General features: G+C 48.8%; 1 protein-coding gene across 1 annotated transcript in view; it reads left to right on the top strand.

Annotated features, from left to right (window-relative positions):
- Positions 1-2,718: 2,718 nt before the first annotated feature.
- ZNF831 (zinc finger protein 831) overlaps positions 2,719-15,454 on the top strand; it is a 112,875-nt gene continuing 100,139 nt past the window's right edge. Inside the window, exon 1 of the mRNA XM_063634208.1 lies at positions 2,719-2,986. The gene's annotated coding sequence lies outside the window, so the exon portion shown is untranslated. The remainder of the gene's footprint in view (positions 2,987-15,454) is intronic.

Genomic DNA, 15,454 nt, shown 5'->3' with positions numbered 1-15,454 from the left:
GAAACTTGGCTGGTCGTCCCTTCCTTGAAAGCCTTATTGGAAGAACAGTGAGCTGTGTACTTGTTCCTCACACAAGCTTCTCTCCCTTCCCTCCTGGGCTGGGCCTTGCCTTCGCTCCAGCCACGGCAGGCCTGGCCCTACCTGGCTCTTCAGAGTTCGCACCCACCTGGGACTTCTCTGCCATGGAAGAAAAAACCATGTCCTGGGCCTGTGGACTTGGAATTGCACCTTCGGGGTCCTTCTGGGGAGGAGGATGGGTTGCCCGATCAGAACATGGCCAGATTTTCTTCTTAAAGGCTGGAAGGTTGGCCTGAGGATCAGTCTGAACTTTAACTTCACTTTCTCCTTTTCTTGGCCTCTAATAATTCAGTGTGTGCTGAAGATTATATTGCAACTCTGGCCAAGGATTTCTTTAAAAGAAAATCCCCAACCAGGCTGGACACATTACTGTTGTCAGCATGACCGTTAGCCTCCTTCAGAGTGAAGGTCAACAAATAATTTTCAGCTTTGTTTAAAGCCTCTTTAATGGATTCTATAAAATGCTCTAATTACCAGTGATTATCCGCTGAGTGCTCGCAAGCTTTTTAAAGCTTTTCGGTGCCCATTTCACTCTGTTCACACAGAGTTCAAGTTGTCTGATGTACTTAAGCAAGAGGAGGCATTTTGTTTCTTTCTATTTCTTTTTTTTTAAATCATGTAATTTGGAGTGTTTTTAAGGCAGGCCAGCTTTCTCTTTTTTTGATCTGAAGCAGAGTTTTTACTCTGCTTTCCATCTGTTTCCATCTTGTCACCCAACAAGAAATTAAATGCCATTTAAATGATATGACAGTCGCTTCCTTACCACACACAGTAGAACATAACTGCCTTCGATGTGCACAGAATTCTCACAGGTGTCGTCTCAGTTGAGCCCCACAGAGGGAGGCTGGAGGGGCTGCTGAGGCTGGGATTCCTCACCTTCTGCACTCCTGACATGGAAGCCTTGATCAGTTCTCTGTGGTGGGGGCATCCTGGGCATTGCAGGGTGCTCAGCAGCATCCCTAGCTTCTACCTGCTAGAGGCCAGCACCCTGCCCTAGTCATGACAATTAAAAATATCCTCAGACATTACCCAGTGTCCCCAGAGGGGGAAAAAATCACTGTTGGTTGAGAACAGTTGACTTAACCCATTTTCAGATGAGGAGATGGTGATGGGAAGGGCTTCCCCGAGGCCCTACAGATGGCGTGCTGTGGAGGGTCTGTCAGCCTCTTCTGTTGCTGCACTGACGACTCATAGAAACCCTCAAACCCAGCAGAGGCACCATTCTTTCCTCTCCTACCCCCTGTGTCAACCTCCCTGCCTCTCCTCCTGGTAGAGTCACTGCCAACATAAGTGCGTCTTTTCAGCAAATGTGTCTTCTGGAGTTGATGTGTTTCAGGCTTCTGTTCTTCTGCCTCCTAAGTTTCATGTCCTAGAGGACATCTCATTTGATTTTTATAGTGTCCAGAAGACTGTCTGGAGGGCCCTTGGGCGGGGAGGGCCTGTGAATTTGTCCCACAGTGCCTGTTCCTGTTGCCTGGCCACAGGCTGCCCCCATGTGTGGGCAGGAGCAGTGAGGAGTAGACCTGCTGGGGTGGGAGGGAAGATGTACTGACAGTGACCCACAGTTCTGAGAAATCATCTGTGGATGATCCGGTTCACACTCTGTTCATGAACCACAGCCACAGTCTCATGTTCATTGATAACCATTTGTGACACCTTGGTTAATTCCAAGCTGATAGTGTCCTTAGATGGTGAACTTTGACCTGACCCCTTCCCCACATGTATCCTTTCTGGCCCAATCTTGCTCTCTGGCTAAAATAATTGACTTGGGTCATGTTACCATTGGGCTGAGGGACAGAAGATTGTGTGTGTGTGTGTGTGTGTGTGTGTGTGTTTGTGTGTGTCATTGTCTTTGTAAGGGAGAGGAGGGGTTGGTCCTTTAAGGTCTTACACGTTTTGAAAATGTTGGATTAAACAAAGTGAAACAAGATTCTTTATTGCAGGACTTCTCAGAGCCTTTACCTGGTAATGTACTCTATGATTATTCCAGAGCAATACAAGATGCAACATTTCCCAAAGTAATTTGACCACAAGACCTCTTTTCTTTCCATGGAGTATCACATTCCACTGCGTGCATAATGTTCTGTGGGAAAAGTGTCACCTAGATATGAAAGTACACCTCACCCCACTTTGTGTTTGGCCATTTCTAAGGTGGCTTTGAAACTAGGAAGGATGAAAGATTGTCAGATATGGAAGCCCACACCCTCTTTTGGTTTGGTGGCTCTCAGTGGCTGGATTCTGAGCAAGACCCTGGAGGAGAGAAAATCCTTCTCATGTGACTGGACATTCCCAAAGCTGGGGGAGTCGGTCTGGAAGACCTGATTTCCCTGTCCATGTGAGTGGCCGTGGGAGTGGTATGGTCGGAAAAGAGGGGACCAAGGGAGCCCAGAGAGAGAAATGCCCACCCTCACCCTCCTTCTCCTCAACCGAAGAGGAGAGGTGCAAGGGGAAAGAGTGCAGGAAGAGAAAGGAGAACAGAAGTTTCCATTTGTACCGGATGGTTTTGTTTTTTTATCTGTTTGCAAATGTTCAGTGTAATGGTTTGAAACCCAGCCGTGTAGCTGCCGCCGCCCACACACAGAGCTGCCGTGGCACTGAGCTTCAGCAGGCAAACCATATCACCAGCGTCGGCCATTAAACCCGAGCCCACACCAGGGCAGGCTGCACACCTACCCCCCGTGTCCCTCTGCCACCCCCACCGCCCCAGCACCCCCGACACCCACCACCCTCCACACACACAATTTTTCTTTTTTTAAATTTCCAGCAGTCGGTTTTTCTCTAGAGAAGGCATAAAGAGAAGCAGAGGCAGAGATGGGACGAGCAGGGAGAATGCTCCTGCCTCATCGGAGCCACCGGTTTTCGGGAGAGAGCGGCAGCCCCCACCTGCCTGTGGACTGAGCACTTAAAGGTGAGAGAGGACTTTGTGATTTCTTTGTGCACCTGGAGGTCTGGGATGCAAAGCCAGATGAAGGGATCTTAATCATTGAGCCTGGTCTGTTGCCTCCCGAGTGATTCTATCAGGCAAGCATGATGGATGATTCCTTCCAAGCACACGCAGTTATCTCTGACACGAGCCCCACTCAGGTCCCCGTGAGATCTCTTGAACCAAGGGGCTTCTAGCCCCTCCTCCTCACTTTCAGCACAGGCTTGTAAACCTCAGATGTGGATGAAGGTGCCGTCCTGCCTTTGACGTGACCTGTTGATTTCCAACCGGGGCTGCTGGCCCTTCCTGTCTAGAGTGAGTAGTGACTCATGCTTTTGGGGCCCTCTGAAATGGTCCTCCATCCAAGGGGCTTTGGGAAGTCTGTTTCCCTAGTGGCCCCAAGCCCAGTAATCAAAAGCAATCAGACCCAGCTGTCCAGCTAATTTTTTTAAAATAGGCTTCCTTCCTAATAGAAATCAACAAAGTCTAAAATAGAAGGGACTCTAATAGGAAATGAAGCTGCAGAGTTCGGTGTGGAATGCAACAGGCAGGGACCTCGGCATGGAAAATACTAAGTGCAGATTACATGGCTGACAACCATGGGAGCAGGAGAAGGAGTGATCTCCCTGCTTATCGAGCATGTCTCTGGGTCGGAGGGGAGCTGAATGGGGACATCGCTTCCGGAAGGTTTAGACCTTTCACCAAGAAGGAGAGGAAAAAGTAAGAACAACAAAGATGGAGAAAAGGGGGAAAAAAGGCCGTAATGTAATGTACATGTAGAATAGAAGCAGATAAAAAGCTCCAAATTCTGTGCAGTCAGGGGATGAATCAGTTAGTAAAGATCTATTTTTAGTTTCCAAGATCTGCTGTTACATTTTGCCTGGCATTAATTAATGTCACAGGCATGTTCCATGCACAGGCTCTGAAGGGCCCTCGCATGTCACTCTAGCTGGAGGTACCAGCCCTTCTTAATGGGAGCTCTCCAGTCCTTTGGGGTCTGGTCTCTGACACAAACATGTGTCCAGAATGTTCTGCTCTCTGACCTTGTCCCCCTCTGGGTGTATCCGTTAATCTCCTCGCTCCGGCCCTTGGATGTCTGGCCACTGGCCAAGGGAGAATTGCAATTGTTATACTTTGTTTTTTAAAAGGAAAGGCTGTACAAGCTGAAATTGGGAAAAGACAAAGATGTTGGATCATGACTTAGAATTTAAAGGAAAGGCTTTGAGGGCAGCTCTCCTACCACAAGGAAGAATGAGGCCCCCCTCATCTCCAAACAAGGCTGAGTTTGACAAATCAGGTATCATAACTGGAGAACATCTTCCAATATAGTTTAGGCAAAGTGTAATACGTTAGCAAGAACTAATTATGACTGGGGTTGATCAGATGTTGGCTGAAATTGTGTGTGAGACTGATTATCTCCAAAAAACCTGTTCGTATTTCAGAGGCGAGGCTGTAAATCTGAAGAACAGCTGAAATGCAGGCATTATTGCATGCATGAAGCCTTGCTTTCTGAGGTGGTAAGGGGGCATTACAGGCGAGAATGAAAAACCCAAGGCCACATGGCAGCACACTGTTGGGACAGCTGTTTTTGTACATTTGCACCAATTATTAGATCAATAAGAAAGTATGACCACATCACGGACCCTAATTAGAAAAGACGTCCCTTATACTCTCTGAAATTTTTGAGAATATTCTCCTACTAACCTAGAGCCTGATGGGGCCATCGACACTAATTGTTCAGTGCCGTTGGTCAAGGCCAATGCATAGTCTTCGTTTAGTTCCTAAGTCATTTGTAGTCGGCCCATCCAAGACAGGGGCACGGACAATCTCATCAGAGTAGGCTGGGAGGGTTTCCATGATGGAATGGGGCTGGCCTCTCTGTTGAGGGGGGATATCCAAGGGGTGCACATGAGCTCTGAGGACCAGTGGCAAAGTCCCTGTTCCGTCCTTGGGAAGCATCACCACTGCTACATTTCTGATGTTCTGAAGACGGGTTAGAACAGAGCGTGAGAGCAAGCAGGGTGCTGACCTTGGGTCTCAGGTCTTGAGGCTCAATTCTACCCTCTTGCCCAGCCAGGAGATTCAGAGGTCCTGCAGCCTCCTACCTCAGACCCACATACCTGGTGTGAGTTCTGCCCTCCTGACCACACCCCTGCACCTTGGACACAGCTTACCTTACCACATCCTTCCCCAGAGCATCTTGTGCCTTGGAGAGCAGGTGCAGTTGCAGCGTTCTGGGCTGCGGGCACTCGAGTTCAGCCCTGGCCAGAGGCCGTGAGGGGCAGATCCAGGGGACGGTGTCTCCATTGGTAACGAGGGTCTCCATCCCTTCCAGGCTGGCCATGTCTGTGGCCACAGATGAATAGGATGGGTGCCCATCTTGATGGGTCAGGCAAGGTAAGGGCTCTCAGACCCCATCCTCTGTTTGAGATCAGACCGGAGGTGCCATCAGAAAATCAACTGAAGATTAACCAGCTTCCTCTGGTGCTCAGAACCTAGACTCCCTTTGCTGCTTTGTGATTTCTTTCTGTGTGTGGAGGTCTGATAAGCCAGACGAGATGAAGGGATGTTAATCCTTGGGCCCAGTCTCAATGGCAAAGTTCCAATTAAAGAAGATGTGACTGTGGCCTGGGGCTGTGCTGAAGAAGGGCTTTGCTTATGTCTCTTTGTCTAATCTCTGTAATGGCCCCGTGTGGTTGGCGCCTTCCCCAATACCATTTTATGGAGGAAGAAATGGAGTCTCATACATTTCATTTTACTTTTTGCATTGTATCTTAAAGATATAAAACTTTAACCTTATACTCCGTAATATATCTATTGATCTTACTCTAAAATAAGATCTCCCTCCTCCAAAAAAAATCGTGAAGGAAATGGTTCCCTCCTGAGTGAGCGCCAAAAGCCTGGGCTTAGCCTGTCGGAGCGAGAGGCTGCAGAGCCCCTGTATGGAGAGCAGACACCCTCCACAGGGCCCCCAACACACGTTTCATGCCTGAGCCTTGTCCCTGTGATGTTGACACTGTGTGGATGGCGGGGCTGGAACTTGCCCTGAGGGCCCCAGGGAATCTGGCAAGGCCCAGTCTCCACTGCCTTTTTCTGTGGAATGTTCCAGCTGGCCGGTGTGCACAGGGAAATCTGAGCCGAGGGCTTGAGGGGGGCTCTCGTCCCACACAGGGCTAAGGCTCTCCAGGGAGCCTCAATGGCTGGACCCCCATCCAACGCCAGCGCCAGCCCCCTTTGCCCCGCCATGGCCCGCCTTTTCCTCTGTGACCTGCTACGGGCCTCACATCCTGAGAGGAGCCCTAGAAACGGGCTCTGTTGATAAAAACACACATACCCTTTGCCACAGGAAACGTGGCCTCACGTTCACAATGGTAACCACCAGGCTTCTCACAGAAACCAGAGAGGAACAGATTTTAGATTTTTACCTCAATTAGGAAACACATGTTCTCTCGCTCTCCTTCCCTCCCTCTCTCCCCTCAGCAAGTCTCAATTTTCCTCACATGTAACCTCTGCCCTCCCTATCCTAGATTGGGAAGCTGCACATTTAGGAAATAGAGACCGTGTTCCTTTGAGTTTAGGTAAAAACTGTGAGAAAACAGGATATAAGTCGTAATGGAAACCAGTGGACCTCGGGTCACAGGTAGGGTTGTCAGATAAAATACAGGATGCCCAGTTAAAATGGGAATTTCAGGTGAACAATGAATACTTTGTTAGTATAAGCGTGTCCCAAAGACTGTACAGGATATACTTATACTAAAATATTTATTATTTCTTTGAAATTCAAATTTAACTAGGCAGTCCTGTATTTTATCATCTATGCATAGTAACCATAGCATAGGGGACCCACTGTATGAGACCCAGAACCATCATCTGGGAAGAATATTGAGGCAAACTTCTCCATCCAGATTAATTCCTGACCTTCTGAGAATAACAAACAGCCAGCTATGCTGTGGCCAGTACTCCGCGCCAGCACACACTGTCATTTTGTGGGCAACGAGCTCTCCTTGAGTCTGCCCAACGGAGGTGTGTAGTTATTTGTTGTCCAGGAGAAAAACAGAGGCTCAGGGAGGTTGGTGTGATGCGCCCGAGCACTCAGTCAGCTCCTGGCCTGTCTCTCTGCATAGTACTCGCTGGCTGTGGGCGGGCAGGCAGTGCCAGCTTCAGAGGAGCCATAATAACAGGTTAGCTTGGAAGTTCTCCTTGCAGAGATGGGAACGGCTGTGTCGACCATGCAAATCATATGCAAATACACTTGGCCTGCCTGCCGAGATGGGAGACCCATGAGCACAGCCTCCAGCCGTCCATGGGTTTCCGGTAGGGCAGGGGTACCAGGCTGATAGCGGCTGGGTCTCCGGAGAGGCCCATGTTCCCGGTGCATGTGGGCTGGGACACATGCACACACTTACTTTCCTGGCGCGGATGAAGATGCGAGGGGGCTAGTGTGGAGGTGGGTGCCTAAGGCTGGAGGGGGCGTGTTGATGTGTGCCTGACCTGCCACCCTGATCTGTGTATTCCCAGCAAGCCACATGGCTTCTGTCTCCTGGGATAACCCTTCCTGAGACTCCAGCACCCATCTCTGACAGAAGGAAGTGGCCCTTTCCCTGGGCACCCTCCTGCTGAGATGCCACAGGACTGCAGACCTTTGAGAATAATCCTAACCACGGTGATGGTACCGTGAGCGTTGACCGGGTGTTTATGATACACCCGACCCTGTGCTGAGCATCTTGTGCTTAATTCTCCCATGTGCCTGGGGTTCTTGTTGCCCTGACTTGACAGATGAAAACCTTGAGGCGTAGAAAGGTAAAATAACTTGGCCACAACTGGTGAGATACTGAGCCAAGATTCTACCTGAGTTCTGCAGGCTGATCAGGTGAATCGCTGCCAGGTGAATGAGGGATGGCTTTCAACACCAGCTCCTGGGCGTGGACTTTCTGAAGAGAACACTGTTTTGAAAAGTCCTTTATGGAGATTTGCAGTAGTTTTAGCTAAGATTGTTTTGTATTTGCTCTCTTAGAGTTAGTAGTGTTGACCTCAAATACTGAGACTGAGCTCCATGTATTGGAGATGTTCTCCACGAGGGAACGCTGAACCTTCGGGAAACCCATAGGGGGTGGCTGCCCAGCCCGTCTGTCTAGCAATGCTGCAAGGGGAAGGTGTACACCAAAGGCAGGGCTTGATTGAATGGTTGAACATGCTGGTGTGGGGGCCATATAGCCTCAGCCACAGGTTGTCTTTGCCAGTCTCTGGCTGAGTGGTTTGGGGCGAGCTGCCTCACCGCTATCAACCTCCTTTCCTCATCTGTTAAGTAATATTTGTAATGACAGCACCTCCCTCACACCCTAGCTTGGAGGTTTCACTAGTCTGTTGCCTGATCAATCATAATAGTTATTAGTCATTGCTGTTTGCCAGGCACCAGCTTAGGTGCTAGAAAGAGCTAGCAATGAGAAAAAAAAGTACAGTGCTCACTTTTGAAGATCTTAGGAGTCCAGAAAGCTAAGCTAAATCCACTACAATGTGAGACAGACAGAGATTCACCTAAAAGCGTCATAGGGACCCTGCTGCTGAGGTTCAGGAGTGGGGAGATCACCACTCACAGGGGGTTGGGGGGGCGTTCCAGGGGCCTTTGTTGAGGAGGCAGCGAGTAGGTGGACAGGTGGATTTTGGGTTTGTGGATCAAGAGAAGGAAGGGAATTCCTGGCTGAGGAACAGCATAAGCAAAGTGTGGAGGAGAGCCTGGGGGCCTTTGGTTTGATTGGAGGGTGCACGCATCCATCTGTGCATGCCGGGGCAGTGGGATTGGAGCTGGGGAATAGGGTACAAAGTCCTTGCTCTTATGGGGATTGCAACGTTAAGCAAATAATGATACATTTAATTTTTTAATTGCAGTTGTGATGAGCACCGGGGAATCTGAGCTGGTCAGGGAGCAGGTGCCCGAGGCTTCCCTGAGGGCATAGGTGAAGCTTGAGTAGGAGGCAGTAGGGAATGGAAAGAGCATTTCAGGCCATGAGTACAGCTCCCTTAGGGCCCCTGACATGGGCCAGCATCCAAGGAGCCAAAAGGCCAGTGTGTGGCTGTGCTGCAGGCAACCAGAAGTGGGGCTTGGGAAGTGGCTGAGGAGGTGGGCAGAGGCCGGCCTACATGGGCCCTGCTAGGTGGAGGACATTACTTTGTTCCAAGAGCAACGAGGCTACTACGAGGTTTTAGCTAGAGTGGGGATGTGTGGGTGGACTTCTAGGTTTCAAAAAGATCCCTCTGGTGGTGGTGGAGAAGGCTTTGCATGCAGCAGGGGTGAAGGTGAAAGGAGGAAACTGGACTTTGGCCAGCTGTGGACTGTACAACTTGACCAAAATCTACTTTGCCATCACCACCATCCTCAGTCCAACACACTCAACAACTCACTCTTTCCCACCTGAGCAGTGTCTCATACAGTCTCTCTTCCTGAGCTCAGCACCCACCTGATTTTCCCGCCACCCTTGCTGCCGAGCACACGTGCGTTGGCCCCCAGCCCGCATGCTCTGTGTTCTTCCCAACAGAGCCAAATCCTGTGGAACTGGACCTGGAGAGAACAGGAAGGAGTCAACAAGATCTGAAGCCTGCTCCAGACCCCTTGCCTGACTTTTGAGAAGTTCAGGGTCCGATTTCTGTTTGGCTCTCCTCCCTGGGCTGGGCGCATCTTCCTGGGACAGCCTCCCCCTGGGAGCGGAAGGCTTGGCAGGAGCAGTGGATTGCCTCACTGAGGGAGTGAGTGCCAAGGCACACAGGCCCAAGCGCTTATTCGTGGTGGAAGCTGCCCTGGCAGCCTGGGTGCCCCGCTGCCAAGAGCTGATTGGAAGGCTGGACGGACATGTTCAATGGTTCTGGGGGCTCACCAGCACACCCTATGAAGGGCAAATGGCGACCCCATCAAGCTGAACTCCAGGAGGTCAAGGACAGGGCAGGAGGAAGCTTTGGCCAGCATAGTCTTGGAGAGGGAATTACTGTCCTGCTACTTCCTACTGTAGCAAACTCTTTGAAAAAGCCACAAGCAATTTTTGCTCTCCCAAAATAGCTGAGAGATTGCATTAGACAATTGCTTACCAAGTACCTACTTGGAGCTGGGCTAAGAAAGAGAAATTTTCATCTGCTCCTTCAAGGAGCACATGGTATAGTGAGAAAGCCTGATGTATAAACCAGTCATTACAGGGCACTGTCCTGTTCAGGTGGTGAGGAGTGACTATGGTGGCATAGGACCCTAGAGGTGGTGGAGACTCCTGCAGCCTGGTGGGTCGGTCATGCTTCACAGAGGATGCTAGAAAGAGCTAGTCATAAAAAAAAGTGCAGCTCTCACTTTTGAAGATCTTAGAGTCCAGAGAGCTAAGCTAAATCCACTACAATGTGAGACAAGCCAAGATTCACCTAAAAGTGTCACAGGGACCCTGCTGCTGAGGTTCAGCAGTGGGGAGATCACTTCTCGCAGCGGGTTGGGAGATCCAGATTTGGTTTTCCCATGTAGGACTGGGGAAAGACATGCATGCAGAGACTGAGTGCTTCTCCAAGAATGCACACACGCTCATTCACACGTGTTAGTAACCCGCATGGAAGGTGCACATAACCATGTTGGGACAGGATCCAGGTGGTGCAGTCCCAGAGCAGCTTGACAAGCCCCAGACTCAGAGCAGCAGGCAGAAAGCACCATGAGAACTCAAGCTCTCTGCTCGAACCCTGTGAAGCCGAAGCGGGCTCTTCCCCAATCCCCTGCAACTGGTACCTGCTTTTCCTTCCACTTTCCTCCCATCCTGCAGAAACTCCAGTGTCCCTCTTCTGCAGACGCCATGAGAAGTTCCTCCTTTTGCACTGCCCTTGCTGCTTCTCTTGATGACTTTCTCTCGGAGACAAGTCCTATGCCGCTTGGAACAAAACTTCTCCTGTGGCCTAACCTCTGTGTCGTCTGTCCCCAGCATGCTGTCTGGCTTCTCTCCTGGCTCTGCCCACTTTATGGTGACCCTGACAACTCATGAGCCTTCTGCTGGTTTCTGCGTCACAGGGAAGAGTGCCCACTTAGCGCCTTGGCACTCACCGCACCCTCTGTCTTTTGCCCTTTGCCCTCAGATGTGCCCGGGGCTGAATCTTTCTTATCTCCCAGGTCTGTCTTCATAGACGGCCTCCTACCCCTCCCCTGTGACTCATCATACCACTCTATTCCTTTTCCTTCATTGCGATTTGCTCTAAAATCACTTCACTCATGTATGTATTTTCCTATTTATACCCATCTCTCACACTGAAATGTCAGTCCCATGACGGCAAGGGGGCCGCTATCTTATTCTCCCCTGATCTTACAGCTGTGAATAAAACTTGGGACATGCAGGGGAGTTAGTCAGTATTTGCTGGACAAGTAACTGTTGAATGCAGTTTCCCTGACACCTGGGAGGGATAATGTCTTCCTCTTTCATAGCTTTTTTTTCATTACAATCTGCCCGTTTGGCTTTTGTCATTGTTTCCCAATTATCTTGATTATGTATCATACAAAGACTATAGAACAGTCTAGTAAAGGCAAAATCTCTCAGAAGTAGGAGGAAGGGAAGGAAGAGATTGGACAAAGCCAGAACACTTGTTAGCAGGCGGGAAAGCAGGCAAGGCTGGGCACATGAATGCACTAATATTTTTGTCTGCGTGCAGCTGCATCTGTGTCTGCACATACATGCCTAGAGCACCCTGATGTGAATGGGAGCAGCTGGGATTTGGTGTTTTGGGTGACTGGCTGGCCTTGGTGAGAGGTGGGTTTGTTCCCATCTTGCTCATTAGCTGGTCAACTTTTCTTGCTCTGTGATCTTTAGAATGACAGGGTAGCAAATTTGTTTTAGCTCAGGTGCTAAATCTTACTGGGAATGATTGCCTTGGTAGTCTAGGTAAAGCTGGCTTCCGCTGCCCAGCACAGCAGGGAGGAGTCTGGGGCCAGGCCGCACTGTCCACCCTGAGTGTAGGAAGGAGAGAAGGGGCACTGTATTGTGATGTGGCTGCGTTAGGTAATCCCCGAAGCACTGTTGGCTCTAAAATTCCAAAAGTCTCCCCTCCTTTGGGAACGGTAAGAGATGGGTTGGAGACGCTAAGTGAAAGGAACAATTCTCCTCATCTGGGAAGGCTTCATCTTCAGAGTCTGGCCTTGAGACATGTGCCAGAAAACCCCTCCTAGAGAGGAAGAAGTAGGGTCCACCTAGAGGGTACTTGATGAGTTGTGTGCTTCCCCTCATGCTCAACCGAAGACTGAAATTCCCAGCGCTTAAAAGCGAGTCCTGTAAAAAGCTGTACGTATTTAACATACCCTGTATGACTTTAGGGATAAGTATGCACCTGTGAGACCATCAGCATCATTAAGGCCGTGGACATGATCACTTCCCAAAGTTTCCTCTTGCCTCCTTTATTATTATCTGTGGCCAGAAAACATAACACATGATCTACTCTCTTAGAAAATTTTAAGTATGTGGGCTGGGTGCAATGGCTCCCACCTGTAATCCCAGGGGGGCTGAGGCGAGCGGATCACCTGAGGTCAGGAGTCTGAGACCAGCCTGGCCAACATGGTGAAATCTTGTCTCTACTAAAATAGAAAAAATTAGCCAGGCATGGTGGTGGGCGCCTGTAAACCCAGCTACTCGGGAGGCTGAGGCAGGAGAATCACTTGAACCCAGGAGGTGGAGGTTGCAGTAAGCTGAGATTGCAACCACTGCACTCCAGCCTGGGCGACAGGGTGAGACCCTGTCTCAAAAATAAATAAATAAATGAAAAGAAAGAAAATGTTAAGTATGCAAAACAGACGCTCTGCTGTATACTAGGCCTCCGGAACTTAGCCATCTCGCGTAACTGAAACTTTGTACCCTTTGACCCTCACCTTCCCCATTTCTCCTCCCCTACTCCCTGGTGATCACCACTGTACCCTCCGCTTCTATAAGTCTGGCTGTTTTAGATTCCACATAGAAGTGACATCAGATAGTATTTTTCTTTCTCTGCCTGGCTTATTTCACTGAGAACAACGTCCTCCGGGTCCCTCTACGGTGTTGCAAAGGCAGAATTCTCAAAAGGCGGAAGAAACATCTCAACTAAATATTTTTTTAAAAAGAAGAAAGAACTTTAAAACAATTCTTTAAAATTTTATTTTTATTTTTACTTTTTACGGGCACATGGTAGGTGTATATATTTATGGGATACGTGGGATATTTGGGTACAGGCACGCAGTGTTTAATAACCACATCAGGGTAAATGGCGCATCCATCACCTCAAGCATTTATCATTTCTTTGTGTTATAAACATTCTGATTATACTCTTTTAATTTTTAAATGTACTATAAATTATTGTTGACTGTAGTCATCCTGTCGTGCTATCAAATTCTAGCTTATTCATTCTAACTATAGTTTTGTACCCATTAACCATCCCCACTTCTCCCCACTCCCCTACCCTCTTAGCTCCGTGAGTTCAATTGTTTTAATTTTTACCTCCCACAAATGAGCGAGAAAGAAGAAAACAAAATTAAAAACTAAAATGAAAACAAATCCTACTGAAAGTGTAGGGGCGGATCCCTGTGCTAAGGGAAGAGGGAAATGAGGCTAGGCTAGCTCTTTCCTCCGGCTGTGGATGGGATTCTGAACTCTGGCTTGGAGGTGTATTGGGTGGCTTATCATTTGAGCCCGGCCTCCTTCCAAAAAGGATTTGAGGGGACTTACAGTAAGAACATACTCAGAGGATAGACAGTGAGAAATAAAGCCAGAGTGAAAGGTCATAGGCCACCAAAAGGAAGAGAAAACCAAACCCTGGGAAGGGCCAGGGTCTCTCAGGCCAGAACTTGGATTCAAGGAACAGTCATCATTTGGTTTCATAAGGACAAAGGATTCTTGGCTTGGAGAAGAGTTGGCAGAGGCTAATATACAAATCTGTGTTTAAATCTGTTTATTGAAATGTTTAAACATATTGTTTTTGTAAATACATCCAACAGACACTGACTAGCCAGCCCCCCGAGTGATGGGTGTGGCAGGGTCCCAGCCCTGCCATTTTGTTCCCCATCTGGGCCAGTAAACTCTTCTCTTTAAAAAAACAAATAAAGAAAGCAAACTCCTTACATAAGAAACTTTTGGGGCTGCAAGGAGGGGGAGCCAGCTTTTCTTGTTGTAGTTGAAATATAAACATTTTTTTCTTTCTGGTCCTGAAAAAATCTACAAAAACAGTGGGTGACGCCAAAGAAATCACTTCAGATGCTGGAAATGATTTCATTTTCGCACTCTATGATTAAAAGTCGGTAGCCAAGTGCTCAGAGCCACATCACATCTTCCTAAGTAGGAATATACCACACCCTGCCCTCCTCTGGCTTTGCTTCTGTTCCTCAGGCGCTTTCATTATCTGTGATGCGGTGAGACCGGCCCGCGGCAACAGGGAGCTGCAGAAGGCGATTACTCCGGGGGAGCATTGGGCACTGAGAGGCTGTGTGCCTTTCCCCCAGGGCCCCACAGTCACAGCCTGGCGTGCTCAGGAAGCCAGCTTGATGGAGCCATCTCCGTCAACGTGACGGGAGCATTTCCAGAAAGGGTCCAGGGGGCATTTATTTCCAAACAGTCTGTGCTGCACAGGGAGAGGGGACGAGGCAACAGGTCAGCAGAGGTGAGGGGAGGACAGGATGCAGGGAACTTGTTTGTGGGTCAGGAGGACATTGTCTTGGCAGAGTTCTGCCCACTCTGTGCCCACTGAGTCACAGGTGATGGTGACGTGGATTGTCCGTTTTCTCTTCCTCACTTAGCCTTCCCTGGAGGAGTTTGGCCTGGAGAAATCAACCCAAACCCAGGCCATCCCTGTTGTTCAAAGTATCAGACCATTCAGCCCTGCGGTCAGCCCACTTCCCAAACGCTGGCATACACCCCCTGGGGGCACTTTTGTTTGGTTTTTAACTTTTTACCTCATTTATTTGACATTAGGATGGATTTTTTCTTTTTAATAAACTTTTTATTTTGGAATCATTTTAGATGTACAGAAAACCTGCACAGTTAGCACAGAAATTCCCACATCCCTTCAGCCAGTGAACCCCCACCCCGTAGCATCTTACATGCGCACGGGGCATTTGTCATGACTAAGAAACACATGTGGGTACATTCCTATGAACTAAACTCCAGACTTTATGTGCACGTCACCAGTCTGTCAACTGATGTCTCTTTCTGTTCTAGGATCCAAGCCAGGGTGGGTGGTGACTTTTCATATAACTTTTTTTAAGTGCCATAATTATGGAGTCATTTTAATGAATATTACAAAAAATATCACATCGATTATTATAGCTTGGGACAAATTAAATGATAAAAGCAAGTCAATTTGAAGAAGTGTGTTATGAAAATAAATAAAGATGACATGTGGTACAGCCCTTTACTTCACAGGCCCACCAAGAAGCTCAGGCTTGCTTAACACCAAGCAAACCCCTAACAAAGTCCTGGCGGGGCTGAGAGAAGG

This window comes from Symphalangus syndactylus, chromosome 24 (assembly GCF_028878055.3).
Source record: "Symphalangus syndactylus isolate Jambi chromosome 24, NHGRI_mSymSyn1-v2.1_pri, whole genome shotgun sequence".
Classification (NCBI taxonomy): Eukaryota; Metazoa; Chordata; class Mammalia; order Primates; family Hylobatidae; genus Symphalangus; species Symphalangus syndactylus.
This window is presented reverse-complemented; position numbering and strand designations above follow the sequence as displayed.